This window comes from Corvus brachyrhynchos, unplaced genomic scaffold (genome assembly GCF_000691975.1).
Source record: "Corvus brachyrhynchos isolate BGI_N302 unplaced genomic scaffold, ASM69197v1 scaffold61, whole genome shotgun sequence".
Classification (NCBI taxonomy): Eukaryota; Metazoa; Chordata; class Aves; order Passeriformes; family Corvidae; genus Corvus; species Corvus brachyrhynchos.
The window spans coordinates 7,260,243-7,278,781 of record NW_008236478.1 but is presented as its reverse complement, the minus strand read 5'-3'; the positions used below and the strand labels follow the sequence as shown (position 1 = coordinate 7,278,781).

General features: G+C 39.2%; 1 protein-coding gene across 1 annotated transcript in view; it reads left to right on the top strand.

The window, feature by feature from the left end:
* The first annotated feature begins 16,464 nt into the window (after positions 1-16,464).
* LCOR (ligand dependent nuclear receptor corepressor) overlaps positions 16,465-18,539 on the top strand; it is a 48,576-nt gene continuing 46,501 nt past the window's right edge. The window contains exon 1 of the mRNA XM_008643834.2: positions 16,465-16,484. The gene's annotated coding sequence lies outside the window, so the exon portion shown is untranslated. The remainder of the gene's footprint in view (positions 16,485-18,539) is intronic.

Here is an 18,539-nt window from a genome sequence, read left to right as displayed (position 1 = left end):
CTAGTAGGAAATTGAGATCTTTTCTATGCGTCCCAACATTCACATAAACGTCAGCTCTAGGCCAGTAATTCAGTGTGTGTCTCCAAAGAAAAAAGGTTTGAGAACAGTAGACTGTGAACTTGCAAAGTAATCTTAAAAATCCCTGCCTAGAGCATTGGTATGTTTCATCTTGTTTGGCCTTCTGTTTCTATTTGAGCACAAATCCTCGTTTTATTTTTAAATATGCAAATATGGCCATAATCTGCCAGTGACTGCTCAGCATAGGTAATCTGTAGTAACAGTCACAGATTCACTTTAGTTCCTTGTGTGCAGTTAAACCTCTTATTGTCAGTTAGGTCAGCATCCCAGTTCATTATCAGGGATTTGAAACACCATTTTTGGTTACACCAGGATGTGTAACTGCTGCTGTGTATGTTTTTGACTTCATCTAAATGTTTAATTTTCTGCAATATAAAAGTGTGCTTTAGATGCTTGTTAACTTCAGATTAATTCAAGCAATTAATTTATTTTATGCATAAAGCAATTGAAGGACAATATGTTACTGAGAAACTCACACTACATAAAAGTGTTGGGTTTTCTTTCCAACGAATAATTGCTATTTTTAGATTCAGTTGGCGGGATTTTACTTTGATTCTATCTCTGTTACATTCTATTCCACCTCTCCTTGAACCAGATTTATTTTACTTCTATCTCCTTCTCTCGATTCCTCTTTCATCAAGCTGCTGGGGTTCAGCTGTTCTAGTTCTTTTTAAACTCCCTATTTGCAGCATGTCATCTTGTCTTCCTCTCAGTCCCTGCTGCTCTAGCATTGGGTCCTTGAATCCTCCAGTGGAGCTGTCCTACTGCTTGGAGTTTAACTAGATAGCTGTGAGGAGTAAATTTGGAGGGAAAGAAAGAAAGAAGGAAAAAACCAAAAAAGAGTTTCAAAGCTGCTGTTGAAGATCTTTTGTTGGGGTGAAATGCAGGAATTGTCTCTATTCATTGTGCTGCTCTTTGGGAAAATTCTGGGTAGCTAGAGAAGTTTATGTCATCTACACACTCAAAGAAAACACTACGTTATTGAAGTTCTTGGCAACCCGAAGTGCTAAAACTTAAACCAAACACCCCACCTCCACCCCCATTAATACACACCCTGTTCCATTTCCCTAAAGCCATTTAAATTGCCAGCTTCTCGTGAAGTTGCTTTCTCCCCTTGTGCCCTCCATACTCTTCCTCATACCTAAATTTAATACGTTTTCTTCCTCCAGAAGATTTCCCTCTCTGAAAGTCCCTCTGTGTGTGTTTAACAAAAGATACTGTGAACACTGTTAAGCACAGAATTGTCTGGGGTTTTTGGGAGGTAAAGTACAAAACCATTTAAGAAAAATAAAGTCCAAAGTGTAACAGTGCTCTGTGACTTTTATCTTGATGGCACTATGTCGTAAATAGTTTCAGCTTCAAATTGATCAGCTTTATGAGGTTTCAGGATCTGCCCCGTTCCTAGTATGAATCTTGCGTAAATTGTTGGGTCATGTAAATGTGTTAATTGTTACCTTTTTTGTTTTCATATTTTTATAACATTATAAAAGGTTTATTGCACTAGCCCAGGATCTCCAGCTGAAGTTATGTTGTGAATCTTAACCCCTTGCTCTAAATATACTTGTCACCTTTTTAAGTGAATTTTGACAATATTCCTCGAGATTTAGAAGTGGACTGTTAAATTATGTAATGTTCTGTTCACCTTGGCCGTTTGTAGAAATCTGTGAGAATTTTTTTCCTGTAATAAACACTCTGCTTTCCACTATTTATGTATCAGTATGGGAAAATCTTTCATGTTACTTCAGAAATATTCATTCATATTTAGTTCCGAAAGTAAATGAGCCATGTGGGATTTTCTGTGTTAACATCTTTCCCTGAAAAGTCATTCTAATACCACACCATGTGGCATTCAGAAAAAATATACCTGTGGTTTGAACTAGTGCATTTGGCAATAAAAATGGCTTAAGTAATTCACTTTCCTCTCTTGTTTCTTGGTTCTGCAGTCAGCTGCTCCTTTGGACTGTGGGTTCATGGCAATTTGTCAAACTAAGCTTGTGCTCTTAAGGGAGCAAAAACACAGAGGGTCTGACGGACCACCTGTCCAAAAGGAGCCGATTCAGGGGAGCTGTCCTAGCGGAAAACATCTTTTGGAGGGAGTAGAATAATTTTCTGCTGGTATAGTTCCCTGAACTGGCTGGCTGTCAGGTCAAGCAAATACCAGCACTCGCACAAGGAAATGTGAGAATGCAAAGCTGGTGGAAAGGAAAAGAGTGAGAACACAGCCGCAGAGATACAGATCAGCTTGAACTGTCGCAGAGTTGCATCTTTGGTTGTCCCAGTGTGGCTTTTTGTGGGAGATAGCTCAGGGAACTGATCTATCTGAAACCTCCCTTCACTGTCATGCATTTCATCCCCTTTTTGTGAGGAGGGGAGGTGGTGAGGCTGGTGGAGCTTAGGTCTGTGAGCAGTTATCTTGATCAGTGATGAAATTACGGGAGCAGCATGTCATTGCCTGGATATGGAAGGAAGTGTGGAGAAGGGGTGTTTAAGCTTTCTTAGCAGTGAGTTCTAATGGGACTGTGGAACCACAGTGCAGGGGTAGGTGGGACTGGCACCTGGATCTTGATGCCCTGGTAGGGCTTTATAGACACACAGTGTGTCAGATGATAACTATCTGATGCTGACATTTGTTTTCTCTGTACCAGTCTTGAGTGTTAACATCTTTTTCAGTGGTCAAAAGCAGATACCTAGAGACAAAGGCATGTGGTGATTTTAATTTTTTTTTTCTCTCTCCCAGCCTCTAATCATCTTCTGTTCAGACACTTGCTGAGTTTGAAATGGTTGATGAGGTTGGATCTGCTAAGGAATGGGGAGTTTGAGGAAGGAAATAACCCACAGATCCCTGAAACCCTCCTGACACCTTTTATACAGGCAGTAATAGCATGGCAATGCTGTGTGGTCACTGGAGTAGTAGTGTGAGGTGATTGCATGCATTTCTTCTAGCTGGTGATGCTTGGCCCTTTGTTAAATATTAGCTGTACTCTTGGAGACTCCCTGACTGAATTATGGTCTGTATTGGGGGTGTGGGGGCAGGGAGGGAATGGTTCACTACTCTTCAGCAGTGATCCTAGTTTTGGGAGCAAGATGAGGATTTCAAGGGAAAATCTGTAACATTCTTATAAGATTTCCAATCATCTTGAGCTCTGCCAGTGTTTCATTGAAATGCTGCTTAGCTGTTGATTTTACTCTTATGCTGTCAAAATATGCTGAAGTAATTGCCTTTTTTTTTTTTTTTAAAGTTATTGTTGCTGATGAAATACTGCAACCTAAGTACCTGATCTTTTTTTGTTTAGTTCATTGTATAGTGGTGGTCTTCTGTGACCTTGGATATTTAGGATTAAAGTGTGGATTCTGAGAAAGAAATATGATATATCAGGAAGTATTAGAAGCTAATAATAATCAAGAGAAGGTGTATTGCAGTTGAATAATTCTGAAATCTTTATTACTTTTCTTATCTTGATTATGGCTCCTGTATAGCTCCAGCCTGTGTGTGATATGAATTAGCTGCTGCTTCTAAACAGTTAGCTGTGTTATCTTGTTTTGGAAGTAGGCTTGAGTCTCCAAGTGTTTAACGTAGTTCTAGTTCAAAGGTCAGATTGTATTTCTTTGTTCCAAAATGAGAAAGCTTATTTATAGCTGTGATGTTGATGAAAAATAAGAATAAAAAGCAAGTTAAAGTTTAAATGTAGGGCTGTTCTATACTGGTATTTGTTTTAGATACACCCCCAGCCTTGTCCCCAGCAAATGTGTGAGTGGTACTGTTTGCCTTATCTCAACCTGCGTGCAACGTAGCTGCAGCTTGTGGCTTTTTTTATTAATATAAATCCATTGTACAGCAGTTTTACAGTATAGTAGCTGAAGGCTTGTTCAAGAAGATCTGTTCTATGCTCCAACCTTTCTGCTTGTTGGCGGTATGAATAGAGGGAAGGAGAATTACCCTTTTATGACAAAGTTACGCCAGGAAAAAAATCTGAGGCAACTGTCATTAAAAATAAAAATCCTTAGTTGTAAGGAGTAAAGTTTACAGTTTGATATTTAGCTTTACTTTAAATGTGCATGGAAGGATGCTATGTGTCTGAAGAACAGTAGAAGTTGAACTGTGGGGGATGAATCTCTTCCAAATACCTCTTTGAATTCACTACAGATCACTGTGGATTTGCCCTTGTTTCCCTGCTTGCAAATGAAGAATAACTTCTCTCCTTTCAGGGACGATGTCAACCAATGAAAAGCATATTCAAAAAAAGTCTTCATAATCACTTTAAATTACACCATCTTGAGGTCTACTTCTGATGTCTGTGACATGAAAATTCAGACTAGGCCTAATCATTTGGTTTGTTTCACATTTCAACAAAAATGTATTTTAATTTGTGTGAGGTAAAAACAGTCATTGCAAGGTGGGAGGTTTCCTTCTTGGGATATGTTTGTCCTACAGAAAGTATAGGTGTTTGAACTTTTTAATGGAGAAATAATGACATTCAGAATTCATCCGCTCTAATGGAACTTCCAAAATTAATTACAGTAATCCATTCCAAGCATGTAGAAAATAGTAAAAATCCACCTAGATAAAATCTTTTTAGCATTTTTGTTGGGATGTATATATTACAGATTTACAGTTTCATGGTACAGCACCATTTTAAAAGAGTACCTGAAGGACTGCTCCAAAATTTTAAGCCATTTCTTCATAGTTTGTGCCCTATGTTGATGGTAGGCCAAATACTGTTATGTACAGAAGTCCAATAACTGCACTTTAATTGAAAATGGGAGATAAAAAATCCCAATTTCCATGCTCAGTTGTCTAAATCATTATTGCGTGGTACTTTCATGACTCAACATTCTGCCATCTTAGGCTATCGTACATCCAGGCAAGTATTGTCATGTGTCTTTATGGGGGTTTTGGGGTTTGTTTGGTTTTGGTTTTTGTTTGCTGTTTGTTTTTGTCTGAGAACTTGTGTTCTTCCATTGCTATTGTAAGACCACGAGAAGAATATTTCCTAGAAGTCAGTTGAGGCAAGGTTTGAGGAAAGACAGGCCTTTAATAGGGTTAAAGAAAATTAGCCCTGTAGTCTTACAGGTTGGGACAGAGCAAACACTACTGCAGTATTTTACAGACTTCCAATCCTCTGCTCATCCTTCTATGTGTATATGTTTTCAGTCTTAAGAGGATGAGGCTTTGGTTCTCAAAGGTTACTGGGATGGATATTCATATCTCTGAGAAATACACAGCTTTTGGAATTGTCTGAGGGCAGGGTTGGATGGGATGGGATAGGCTGAGCCAGTTTAGGGTCTGCCTCTGGCTAAGAGGGGTTGTTAGTGCTTATTTTTACTAAACTGACAGAAGTCTGCAAAACCAGCTAATCTTCTGGTGATGCGTAGTAACCTGAGTCATCCTAGCTGGGAATGAGATGATCAGGAGAGCTCATACGAAACACTTGATGGGATCATATCTCTGGGGGGAAGGGAAGTGGGTAGAATAGCCTATTCCAAAGGCACAAAGTCTTCTAGTTTGTATCTTGTTTCTTGTAACCATGTTACAGACTATGGTTATGTTTGACAGTAGTGCTGTCTAAACTGGCTTAAATAGTCCCCTCTGTTCTAGCGCAGCTATGTGTGGCAGCTTGGTGAAACAGTTCCCTGACTAGACCTGACTGGAAAACTATTTTTTTAAATTTTTTTTTTTTGCTACAACGTGTGCAGAGGAAGAAGTGGCAGAGAATGAGGAGTTGAGACTATTCAGCTGGTATTGTAACACATGCAAAAATACATCTTTCACTGAGTAGGTGTTAATTTTTGTGTGCTTCATGTTCATTACAGAAGCAGGAAGATTGAAGCAATCTCCGGCTTCATGCTCCCTCCCTGATAATGAACTGTGGGCTTTGCTTTCCCAACCAGTTCCTCTATTAATAAGTTGCAGCTTTGTACCACCTCTCCCCAGTATCTCTGCAGGCCTCTGGGGTTTCTCATTTCTCTCTGACAAATCTATGTGGCTTTGGGAAATGAGAGCTTCAACTTCTTTCTTTTACTCTTGAAGAATGCCTCACTGTTATTTCTCTGGGTATCTTTAAGTCAATTACCTTTTACCTCAGATTTAGTTCACCTTGTATGTTGTGTGTAGTACCGCGTGGTCTTTATGGTGAGTTGACAAAAAACTGAACTCTCAAAGCTAAGCAGGAGATTTGAGTTACGCATCAGTACTGCTGACACATGAAAGATGAAGTGGAGGTTATGGTTTTGCAACATTTCTGCAGGACACCACTTCCTCTGCAGTAAAATTGCTATTAGATGATGTCTCCATCTGTTTTTTCCACTCTTCTTACAGAGAAGAGGAAAGATGGTACTCCTCTTACATTTTCTAGGAGGGGTGGCAAAGTGGCTGCACAGGGAAGACTTGCCGGAAGACAAAGGATGTTCCTTATGCCCTGAGGACCACGATATTTTATGGGAGGGAGTAGAGGGGGAGAAAAGAGGAGTGGACAAGAGCCTAGTATTCATTAACAAAGGAAGCTTTCAGAAGCTGAATCCAGCAGTGTGGAAAGACATCAGAGGCCACCAGTCTTAACTCTTGAGCTGAGTTTACTAATGAAAACTTTTCTGGTTGTCTTTGAATGTTTTATGCATACACTTATAGTACAGGTGTTTCAGTGTATAACTGGGGAGATGAGTCCATTGGATGTCCTTTGCCCTCTGCTGCTGCAGGGGTGGTGGTCGTTTCGAAAATAGAGTAACTGCCAAAATAGGAAGAGGAACAGGTAGTCAAGAGTCAGAGTTCTTCATTTCTTTATTTGTTTTTTTGTTAGTTGCCCTAACAAAAGGATGTGAAAGCTTCACCCCACAGCCTGTAATTCCCCACTCTTAAAACTTCAAGGTCAGTTCTTAGTCCTGAGGCTCCTTACTCTGTGCTCCTGTACATGTCGTGGTGTCTGTAATGAGTCTGTAGCAATGCGCTGTTTGGCTCCTTTTGCTGCTGTGTTTATGTGACAGGAGGCAGCTTGCTGTTACCTGTGTAATAAACTTTTGAGTTCAGCCTGCAGTTTTGCAGAGACAGGCTAGTCCTGCAGCTGTTAAACTTTCCACAGCAGTTCAGATGCACAGAGCTCTTTGGTGGTCAGCCTATACTTACTGTGCAGACTTAACATGCAGGTCAGTTTTGAAACTTTGTCACAGATTAGTCAGAGTAATGGAGTAACGTGCTTGTGCACTTCAGATGGGGAGTCTTGTGATCAGAAGAGGCCTCACAGCCTGTGCCTTGTGTCCTGTAGTCTTGGGCTCCTGGAGAAATGTTTTTATATATTGGAATGCAGAAAATGGATTTGCTTTGGTTTAAACAGCAACCTGGCTTACTTCTTGCCTTCTTTGGCAGTTATTTTGTTCTCATTGTGAACAAGTTGAAGATAAGCTAGTGTTACAGCAGACCTTTGTCTCAAGTTTGGTCATCTCCTGGGTTAAGATTTGTCATTGTGGCAAAAATGATGAGAGCTGCTTTCTAGGTGGTGCTTTATCGTGGTCTTTAGATGCGTTTCTGAAAACATGCTGTTGTATCCTTTGCCTAAAGAAAATTTTTGCAGGAGTGGATGCTTAACTTCCATTTTGCTCTGCAAAAGCAAGAGAATAGGAAAGCATGGAGGTAATTTCCTTTTCTGATCTAAACAAACTTAAAAGCAATCTTCTTAAAGCAGTGATTCCATTTACATCCTTCAGAATAGGAGGAGCATTGCTACCTTATCCCTAGCTTTCTCTCCTGTTTTAAAGTCATTAGTGAAACTTAAGTTTCTGTGATACCAGAATGTCTCCTCTGGGGTTTCTCTCAAGGGTCTTACTTTTATCTTATGAAGAAAAAAGCCATCTGACAGTGTTAACTTCCAAACGAGCAGTGAAAAAACTTTAAAAAAAAAAACCTACTGCACTTTTATGTCAGTGATCATTTCTTCATCTAATTGTCCTCTTTGCTAAATAAGAGGAGTGTCCCTTGCTGGTTTTAAATGTCCTTTGGAAAAGTTGTGCTCTTATTCAACTGGAAATGGAAAGTTTCAGTGACCTTAGTGGTTATTCTTTATATACATGTTGTACTTTACTATCTTTCAAAATATTACAAGATTGAGAAAAGGATGAGGATGTGTGAGGGGAAAAACTAAATGTGAAATATTAGTTATGTGGTGGTTTAGGTGAATATCCATACTTCAGAATGTGTTGTGTAAGACAAGTGCTCTGAGTTTTTGTCAAAATGAAGTGTCAAAGTCTCTTGGAGGGGGGAACGGTAGTTTTTTTCCCTGAAATATTTCTCATGAATGTTTAGCTTATTCGAACTTATACTTGGTGGGCAAAATCGTATCAAGTATAACTGGATATATAACAAAATTGTATCAAGTATAAATTTGGTATTTCTGGTTAAATGCCTAACTACTGCCCACACATTTCTCTTGGTTTTTTTATACTTCCCTCTCATCCTTGTCAATCCTGTGCATTCATACAAAATAAGAAAAATGTAATCATCTGGAACTGTATGGTAAGATGCTATGAGAACCTTGTTCTTTTATCTCACAGGAGTATTTTTTTAAACTCTTTACAAAATCTAGTGCCTTGGTCTTCCCTCTGCAGTTTTCCTTGAGACATGTGCAGTCATTTGGGAATGAATGGCTTTAGTGCTCAGTTGAGATAGGCCATGCAGATGCTGCATTTATTTCTTGAACAAGCCTACACCATTGAGAGAAGAACTGTGTTTTGCCAGAGCTCTCTTAAATCAGTGTTTTTCAACCTGAAGTTGGCAAGAAGCAACTGTGGAAAAACAAGACTATTGCCAATAGTTTAAATTGTGTGGGGTTTTTATGCTTTTCAGGATTCCACAGTTTGAAAATTACTGCTCTAAATGATTTGTAAATGAGGGCTATTTTTCCTTTCCAAAGTGGCTGTAGGTGCTAAGGAGTATGAGCTGATATTTAGTGATCCATTAGATTAGGATTGATTTTTAACTTTCCTTCCTCTTCTCATACTTTGCTATTTAAAAGTGTATTTTATCTAAAAATGGATATCATGAAGGATACTAAGCCTGGAAAACTTCATCTTGAAGGCTGACTTCTGAAAAAATGTTAGAGTGCTGTTAAGTAGGTCTGTTTACAGAACTGCACTCCCTGTATGTAGAGCTTCTGTATTTTCCCTTCCAAGAACCTTGCTATGAAGGCCAAACTCCTGCTAGTTTGTGTTAGATCTAAAGATTTCATTGCATTCCTACCTTACATGGTTGTGAAAGGAACTTTAAATATGCAGGCTTGAGCATAAACTGACGTAGTCTCCGTGTGGTACATTGGCAGATGCCCTGAAACAACAGGTAAACCACCTTTCAGGTCGCAAGAGGGCATGGATTTATTTATTTTAATGACTAGAAGGCATTTGAAGTATGGGATGGATGCTAAGCTGTTTGGTAATCCCTTGGTGCACTGCTGTTCTGGGTATCAAAACCCAAATAGTCTCCATCCTGGCCACTGTCCTCCTGACTCTTTTTTGCTAGAACCATAGCTGAGGTCACAGTTTGAGCATACTAACAGTAAATTGAGTAGAGTTCAGAGGTTACTCTGCTCAACAAGTTACTCAGTTTAAAATTAGATTAAAATTTGACTTCATAAGTTAAAGATGTTGCAGAACTGTAGTTGACTTTGCCATGGAGGCTGCTCTCCTTGCCTGTGACAGATTGGTTCTTGTTCCTAAATCATCTGTTTGCCTGTGACTAATGTTGAATTTGTATCTTTCTGCTGCTTGTAGTTTGAAGTGAATTCTGTGCTCCAAATAAGAACAGCAGATAGGGCTTTATTTTCTCAACTCCTTGTAGGCCAAGGACTGCTCCTGGCCCTAGGATAGGAAATGCCTTACGCAGCTTGGTATATAATGGGAGATGCTTGAGAGGAAGGCATGTATTGAGAAGTCGATCACAGCTGCTTTGGTCTATACTTACTGGCATGGTGATGAACTTTAGCAGCTAAATGCGCTTGTGATGACACCTCACAAACTTTAGAAAGTAAGCAGTTATTTTTAGGATTAAAACTACTAAACCTACTTAAAAAAAAGTCTATGCAAAAACACTTTTTCCCAGGAAATCGGCACCTTCTGCTTATCATGTTTGTGGGCATTTCAGCATCACAACCCTATATCCTTCTTGATGTTCCTTCTTGTCTGTCTTTCTATTGTCTGAAAGTTGGAGGGCTTTCCACTGCTGTAAGGGAAGTAGAATAGTTCTTTCATATTCAGTTAGGAGAAGGAGATAAGCAATCCTCTGATCTCACCTTTCAGGCAGATGGATCTTTGCTCTCAGCATGCCATGGTGCTGCCTAGGGGGGTCTTCATGGTTCTGCTGGTTAGCAGCACACAGAGCTAATTTCTGTGTTGCTTTGTACTAGCAGACTTGAAGGGTTAAGAGTGTTAAATTACTGTGTGGTTTTGAAACTCTGTTGGTGGTGTCAAAAATTTCTTTATTAAATAAATAAATAATGCTCTGAACACTGGTTTGCTGCCCCATAGTTTTGCCAGTGTAGCTGTATTTGATCTGGTTTTAAGCTGGGTCATGAAGTCAAGGTTTAATAAGCCTTGACTGTAATGAGGAGTCACAGGTTAGTCTGAGCAGAGACTGTGGGACCTTAGCTGTGAGTGGGCCAGAACAAGAGCCATGGATGTGGGTGTGTGGAGGAATCCCTGTGAGGGGTGTCCTTGCCTCTGAGGTAGGAGCCATCTGTTCTCAATGGCTGTGAAAGGACACCAGTGCCTGCTGGAGCACCTTGTGGTTATGTGTGTCAAGTGAGGCTCTCCTGAGGACTAATTCCTGCTTTCTGTCAGCATGGCAGCCAGCGTGCAAATGTGCTTCCGCTGTTAGTGCAATAACTGCCTCACCCTCTGCTGTCAGTCCACACTCATGTGGGGCTGGGGTCTAAAGCAGCATGAGTCAGGTGGTCTTAGGAAATTGATCATCTTGTTTCAGATGACCTCACAGAAGGTCATAAGCTTACAGTTGTTTTCAAAATGACATGTAAAATACTTGGCTGTGGGCTTTCAAACTCCTTGGTAAGGCATTCTTTAACCCAGGTGGCTCCTCCCTGTTAGTTCCTTTTGAGGGGAGGTAGAAATGAAAATTAACTAACAGGACATCATAGCCTTGAAATATCCCAAGAGTTCTTCTTCTTGGAACCTGTGAAGGAAAATGAATATCTCTTCAAAACTAGGTCTCTTGAAAATCCAGATGTGGCATAAATGAGGGTCAAACTTCACAAAGAATGCATTTAGAAAAGGAAATGATGAGCTTTAATAGCAGTATAAAGACTGAACTCTTCCAAATACATCTTAAAGCATTTTTGGGGAATGGGCAAAATGTTTCCCACGTTAGAAAAAAAAAAAAACAGTTTCAGGTAACTAACTACCTGATCTTCCCATCAATGAGAAAAGTGTATTCTTTTGAAGCCTTTGCCTATTAATGTTCTAATGTAAAACTTGAGGGGACAGTGTTTGGGGAGGCACTGGTGGGAGAAGGCAGGCAGGTTCTGGTGGGGTTTTTTTTGTTTTTTTGTTTGTGGTTTGGGGTTTTTTTGTTTGGTTTTGGGTTTGATGTTGTTGTTTTAAGCTTAAAAAGTCAAATAGAAGTCACCATGAAAAAGCTATTCTAAAAACATACTGTTTTCAGTTAAAGAGTTAAAGGTTAGGACAGCTTAGAGATGTGCCTAGCTAGGTTCTCTGAACCTTTTTTTTAAGGAAATTAGCAGAAAATGGTTCTCAAGAATATCTAATAAAATTACTGTTGGCTTTTGAGCCATAAGTTATTCTTTGTCCAGAATTAAGTTAAACATTATGCTATTTTTTTAAACTGTATTGCATCACATTAAGCAAGTTTCTAGAGGGCCAGATTTCTGAAAAGGCATGAAATTATTCTCTTTGCAATAGCACTGTTTTGGTGAAAAACATTGAAATGTGTTGATTATAGTTTATATACCCTAAAAGTGATGTTTAGTGTGGGTAGAAGATGCTATAGGAAACATTAAGTAGACTTTTTTTCCTTTTTGAAATAGAGGAGGTTATGCTAGAGCAACTGTAATAAAGCATTTCACCCTGATTTTGAAGAAACTGCAAGTCCACATTACAGACCTTGTCAAACTGCAACTTTGTATTACATTTAGAGTGGGTACAGGTTTGGGCAGTAACTCTTACAGTAATTTCTGAGAAATCACAATTGTATGTCTTTTAACCTAAATGAGCAGTATAGGAGCCTATAGTTGTTTAATGCTGGCCAATATATAAGATTATTCAGGAAAGATTTTGGTTCCACCACAGGTAAATAGAATGCATGTCCAAGGGATGCATAGCAGTAAAAGTGAATTTCCTTATAAAAACACAGTTCATGGTTGCACAGCAGTTTTGACTCTCACACAGATCTAAAATGCTGCAGGAAAAGGGTGATCTTACCACCCCCTTTGTGCCACTGCCCTCACTTTGTGTAAATGCGTGCTGGGTTGGATCAGGAAACTGATCCCTGAACCATCTTGTCATGTTACTGTGCAAATGCAAGATGAGTGAGCATCTGGGGGGGTGGGGAGGATGAGTGGGATCAGCTCTTTCAGTGGAGAGGTGGATTTATCATGGATTAAAGTGCCAGGTGATCAGTAATCATAGCTTCAAAACATTGAAGATATGCTGCAGAATGAACTTCCCTGTTACAGTAACCTTCAGTTTGCAGTAATCTGTGTTCTAGTGACTTGGGATAAATGAATTGTGGAATTTTGTGTTTTCTTACTCTGCTTCTCTTAATTAACAATTTTTGCATGATACATTTTGCAGTCATACATTTTGCATGCATGTGCATTTTACTGCTGTTTAATTTTTATCACCCTCCTTTAATGCACTTGAGTCAGGCAAGCCTCATTCTACTCTTGATGCCGCCTTGCTAGTGAATGTGCCTCAAGTTGCAGAAATCTTGATAAAGATCTTTATCCAATATGTTTGTTTTTCATAAAATTAACAGGAAGTTACAGAGAAACTGATGCTGTAATGGGGACATTTGGGTCAGTACTAGTTACTGTTAGCAAAAAGTTTTCAGGGATGAAACCAGTGGAATCTGTCTTCATATCCCCTAGTAGTCAGTCTCATAGGTATTTCCTTGCTCTGGTTCCTATGACATAGAGGTAGTCTAAATTCTCCTTTTGAACTGGAGTCAACACACTTTTGAATGTTGGCCTAAAGGAAGGGATTTTCTTTATCTCTTTGGGTAATCTGTGTATTTGGGCTTTAACAAAATGACAACAGTCTCTGCTAGGGTGCCTTACACCTTAGGTTTATGATGCCAGTTGGGGAGATGGGCCGGTGCTGAAACAGCTTGCCTGGGGTCCGTGTTCTCCCAAACCGCAGGGGCAGTGGGTTTCTAGCCATGGGAACCTTCTGAGCCTCAACCCCTCATTACACCAGACTTCGAAGCATTCTTGGTCTAGTGCAGTATCTTCCATTTTCAGTGAAAACAGTCTCTACAGAGGGATACATAGGTTTGGACTGGGCTTTCTATGTGATCAGCCAATCAGGATGCATATTCAGCATGACTACTGGTTTAGGGATTTTGTGTTAAGACAATGTTTAAAGTTGTTACAGGGCTTGCTTCTGAACAGGAGTCACTAGGGGAAAAAAGCAGGTAGAGCTAAGGGCAGTTGGCACTTTTGCTGAGTTAATCTGAGATTCATCAGCCAGCAGCTCCTGATGGCTGACCAAGGAGCACGACAGGGCTGTGTCAGGCCAGCTCTGCATTCATGAGAGTACTGGAATAAGAACCACTCCCAGAAAACCTCTGTCTGCTCATTCAGCAGTAGGTCCCATTGCCTTCCACACGAGCTCTGTGATCCGTGTGGTGGTCTCTCCTGCAGGAGCATGAGTCTCCTGCTCCTGTGTGCCTCACCTGTTCTCTGCAGCATGCTGTGCCAAAACCTACAGAGCATGGAGTGTTGTTGACTCTATCTCCTTTCTGTTCTAACAGGCCTTGATTTTCCAGCATCTTTGCTGTAGCATGTATCTCTCATGTTTTTCACTTGAAAAGAGTCCAGTGCAGTTACACATCTAACAAATTGTATGCTCTGTTCTTTAACAGCAGCTATGCTTCTGCTTCTGAAAAGATGTATTCTGGGATTTGCTGGCCATGCTTTTTGAGATGGCGTTGTTTAAGGCAACCCCTTGTGTTGCCACTTACACTTTTGCACTTATTGGAATTGGGATTTGGGCTAGTGAAATCTTTGTCTTAACCCTGAGCAGCCATTCTCATGCAAGGTGAACTTGTACAAGTTACTGCTTAAAAACGAAAAAGAAGTGAGGGGTGTGTGTGCAAAACCACTTATCCTTTCTGCAGTCTCATGAACTTTTACCAGTGTAGCTGATGCAGTGTGGGAGTAGGAATGAGTGATGGAGTAGAAGGAAAGGGCTGCAAAACCTGCTGTTGCTACTGAAAGATCTGCTCAGGAGACTGTGCTTTGAATCTGTAGGCTTGATTGGAGTTTGCTTCTATGAATCTTGCCTCATGCTAGCACTGATCTTTCAAAAGAGGCAAAAGATTACAGAGATACTTTTCCAGTGTCCTTTGGTGCAAAAAGCAGAGATTAATTTTTGTTATGTCTGAAGTCTTGCATCTTCCTGAAATGCACTGAGTTCTTCAATGAGATGATGTGATTCTTGGTTCTGTACTGTCTTTATAGTTTGAACTACTTTAAAACCTGTCCACGCTGTGTTTCATGTGCCTTTGGCTTGAGGGATGCCTGCCAATCTGTTGTTTAAATCTCCTTTGAAATATACAGGATTAACCAGTTTCTGTCAAAGATGAGGGAAACTGGTAGGAGCTGTTTTGTTCTTGCCATCACATCACAAGCAGCAGCTGTAGATGTTCATAGGGTGACTTATTTCAGAAATCACATCTTTTAGCAGTTGTCAGGAGGAGGGAGAACCTTCAGTCTGCTGTTCTCTTGTAATGATGGGATGCATTGACTGGAGCATGAATCTCCATACTGGAGCTTCTCCTAAGATTCAGCAACGTGATAGGCAGAAAGATGGCTTCTGGTAAAATGTTGGACCTTTTGGTTTGGGGTAGGGGTTTTTCTGTCTTTTTCCTTTTTTTTTTTTTTTTTTTTTTTTTTTTTTTTGTTCCATGCAATGGTAGATAGGTATTGCATACAGTGATACCCCCTCTGTGTGTGCCAAAATGAATAATGCCAGGGAGTTTTTTGTTTTTTTTTTTTTTTTTTTTTTTTTTTTTTTTTTTTTTGTCTGTGGACTGCCATGAGTATAAAGCATCTACATGGTTGCCTCATGGAACCCTTGTTACTGAGAGAAACAAATCCTGTGAAATTAGCATATTCTGTTAATTTGGGAATGATTCAGAATAAATGGTTCTTAGTTTGTGCTTAGAAATATTTCTGAAAAACAAAGGCTTGACAGTCCTTGAAGATGTATGCTGGTTACTTTAGCTTTTAAATTTACATTTGTCTGCTGTGGGTGGAGATCCTCTTTCAGTCTTTCTAAAGGTAGAGTCCGTTCTTTCCTCCTGTTATCTTTGCTGTTAAAGCTGGACAGTGCTGACATCTGCCTTGATGGATGAGTGGATGTCATTCTTGGGAAAAGTAAATTTGAGGCAAAAAGTAAATGGTGAAGGGGTTTTTTTTATTCTTCTTTCTTTTTAGTAGTTGAACTAGCTGTTTTGGTTTCTTTTCTCGAGGACCACAGGAATAAATCTGAACAATACAAGGTTGAGTTGTACCTGTAAAAATGGATTCATTTTCTTAGCTTCCTCCTGTTCTGCACAAAGCCACAAGCAGCAGAAGTACTGGAAGAGCCTGCTGCGTAGGCTTATGCTAACCGTATGTTAACTTTGCTTAAAAAAAATTAAACCCTACCTCCTGCAGAACTTGATTTGCCATTGAGAGAAGCTTTCCACTTGCTGGGAGTGAAGGGGAATTTTTCAGTCCCTGGCAATTGTGTGGAGAGATGGCTATTGTTATTGGCTCAAAGACTGTAGAAAGAACTTTAATTTCCCTGCTCTGTTTGGTGCCTCTGCAACTCCAGACTGTCTTTCAATGCAAATATTTAGCTGACTGTCCACTGTTGCTGCTTCTAGGTTCCTTTCATTTTACATTTTCTTCCGCTATCCTTGTGGTTCTTCTACATTGAGTGTTTGGAGTTATTTTTCATGAGATGTTTTTATTTCCAAACTAATCTTATTTTCTCTTTAGGTCATTTATGTATTTGTCTTCACTAATGTTTGCAACATCTCCGAACATAGTATCCTCTGTGAATTTAACTAACGTGCTGTTTACCCTTTCTTCCAGATCCAGTTTCTGATCCTACTTCCACATTTGGGAGTATGCAAGGGACAAACACATCTCTTTGCGTAGCTTGACTGGATATCCCAAGACTAGGATGTTAGTATATTTAAACATTTTTTTTTGCATTAAAATGTTGCCAGTATCTTAATTGCACATAGACTATTATTTCTTAAATGTAATTAACTTGATTGGCATTATGCATATTCAGAAGCCTGCTGGTGGAAACATTCTGCAGTCTGACTAGTGCTTATTGGTGACTTTAAAATGGGTGCAGGAGTAAAAAGAATTTCAAGGTTGCTTTTTAAATGAGCTTATTTAGTGTTACAGCTTTAGCACTCATTCTTGAAAATGTTGGCTCTTTGTGTAATAAGATTAACTGTAGGTTAATCCACGAACATATAAAATCGTTAGACTATGTTCAAGATATTTATGAAAGACCATTTCAGACTTCTGAATGCATGAAGAGAGATTTTTAAATACTTGAAATAGTCAAATATCTATAGAAATACTTGCATCAAATAAGCGTTAACAAAACCCAAAATTGCACACTGAAGTCTTTTTTGATTCCCTGCATCTCAAGTCATATTATTATTCTGGGACTAGTAAGAAGCCAGTTGTCTGGAAGAGTAAGCCCTATGCTAAACTCTTTTTGCAGATTTGATAATGCAGCTTCCTTAAAAATGTGTTTTGTGATTGTATCACTATTGCAAAATGGGGTATTGCATGTTTTCTGTTATGTAAGTAATTGTATGGAGATAGTTAGCAGTTCAAAGTCAGCATTAAAATATGTGGTATTTTGAAAAATGTTGGGGTTTTGACTTGGCTACTCTTGGAGTGTTCTATGTATTCAACTACTACTATATTTAATCAAATTACTTATTGAACACTAATATAAGCAAGTATTTAAAATAGTCAGCTACTACTATATTTAATCAAATTACTTATTGAACACTAATATAAGCAAGTATTTAAAATAGTGAAGTCACTAGGATACTGAATGCAGTGTTCACTGTGTAGCTGTGGATTTTGCAGGTTCCTCTCCAGCCTTAGTTTTCCAGTGTGCTTCTGTTCTTTTTCCCCTGTAAATGAAAGGAAGCTTCTCTTCATGTGGTTTGAATTTCTTTTGTTAAAACTGCTGCTGACTTTCTTGGCTATGATTTTAAAGTGATGGTATAGTTTCTCTGCTTGGATTTTAATTTGTACTGTTCAGCTCTGTACATGGGTAATAAATCCAGGTAAAATTGCAGTTCTTCTTTAGCTTGGCTACTTTGGCAAAAGAAGAACAAGTGCAAGTTGTTCTGCAGCACTTGTTCTAGTAGCCCAGTGCCTTTTGTTTTAGTGTCTGATTTCATTCACTCATACCTCTTGTATTATTGTTGTTGTTTTATAGAAAAGTAAGTGTGTGTTCTAGAAGTCAAATATTCCTTGAGCTTGGAAATATTTCTGGTGTCAAAGATAATTTTTTGAAAAGTTGGCTATATTTGAAATAATCTTCAGAGTATTTAAGATATAAAGTTGACAGTAGTGGGGAACAAGGCACTCACATGAAGTAGTTAGTAATGCTTCTTGCACACACAGTCGTCAGCACTTTACTGTTCACTCTTTATACCATACTTCATTCATTACGTGTGCATGGTAGTCTTTTTCTTTTAGAGAAACTTACATATGAAGAATTCTGTAGGGGAAAAAAATTACCCTTAAGGGAAGGTATTTACAGTGTCATAGACATCAACCAACTTTGAATAGTTGTTAGTGCTACTGTGGCCTTTTAATCCCTTAGGATCTGGTGATTAGGGTGTAGCCTGCAGAAACTCAGTTTGTGTCGAATTCCTTTACTGTTTATATGGCTGTACTGCATGCAGTTCCTAGCCATGGACTGATTAGGAAATCCATTTCTGAGATTTTGCTCTGAAAGAACAATTAAGAAGTTAGAAAAAGAGCTGCTTTGAATATAAATGATACTGATCTTAGAAGCTGAAGCTTCTAGCAAAGCAGCACTCAAAATTGTGAAGGGTTTCTGTTGTTTCTTCATATAAAGGTTGTACAGATACTTCAGTCTCTTGATGAATTTAGCAGTACAACAGAGTGGGCAAGCTTGAGAAGATTTGTGTATAGGTTAACTGGAAAACTTAATTCTGATTTGGAACAAAG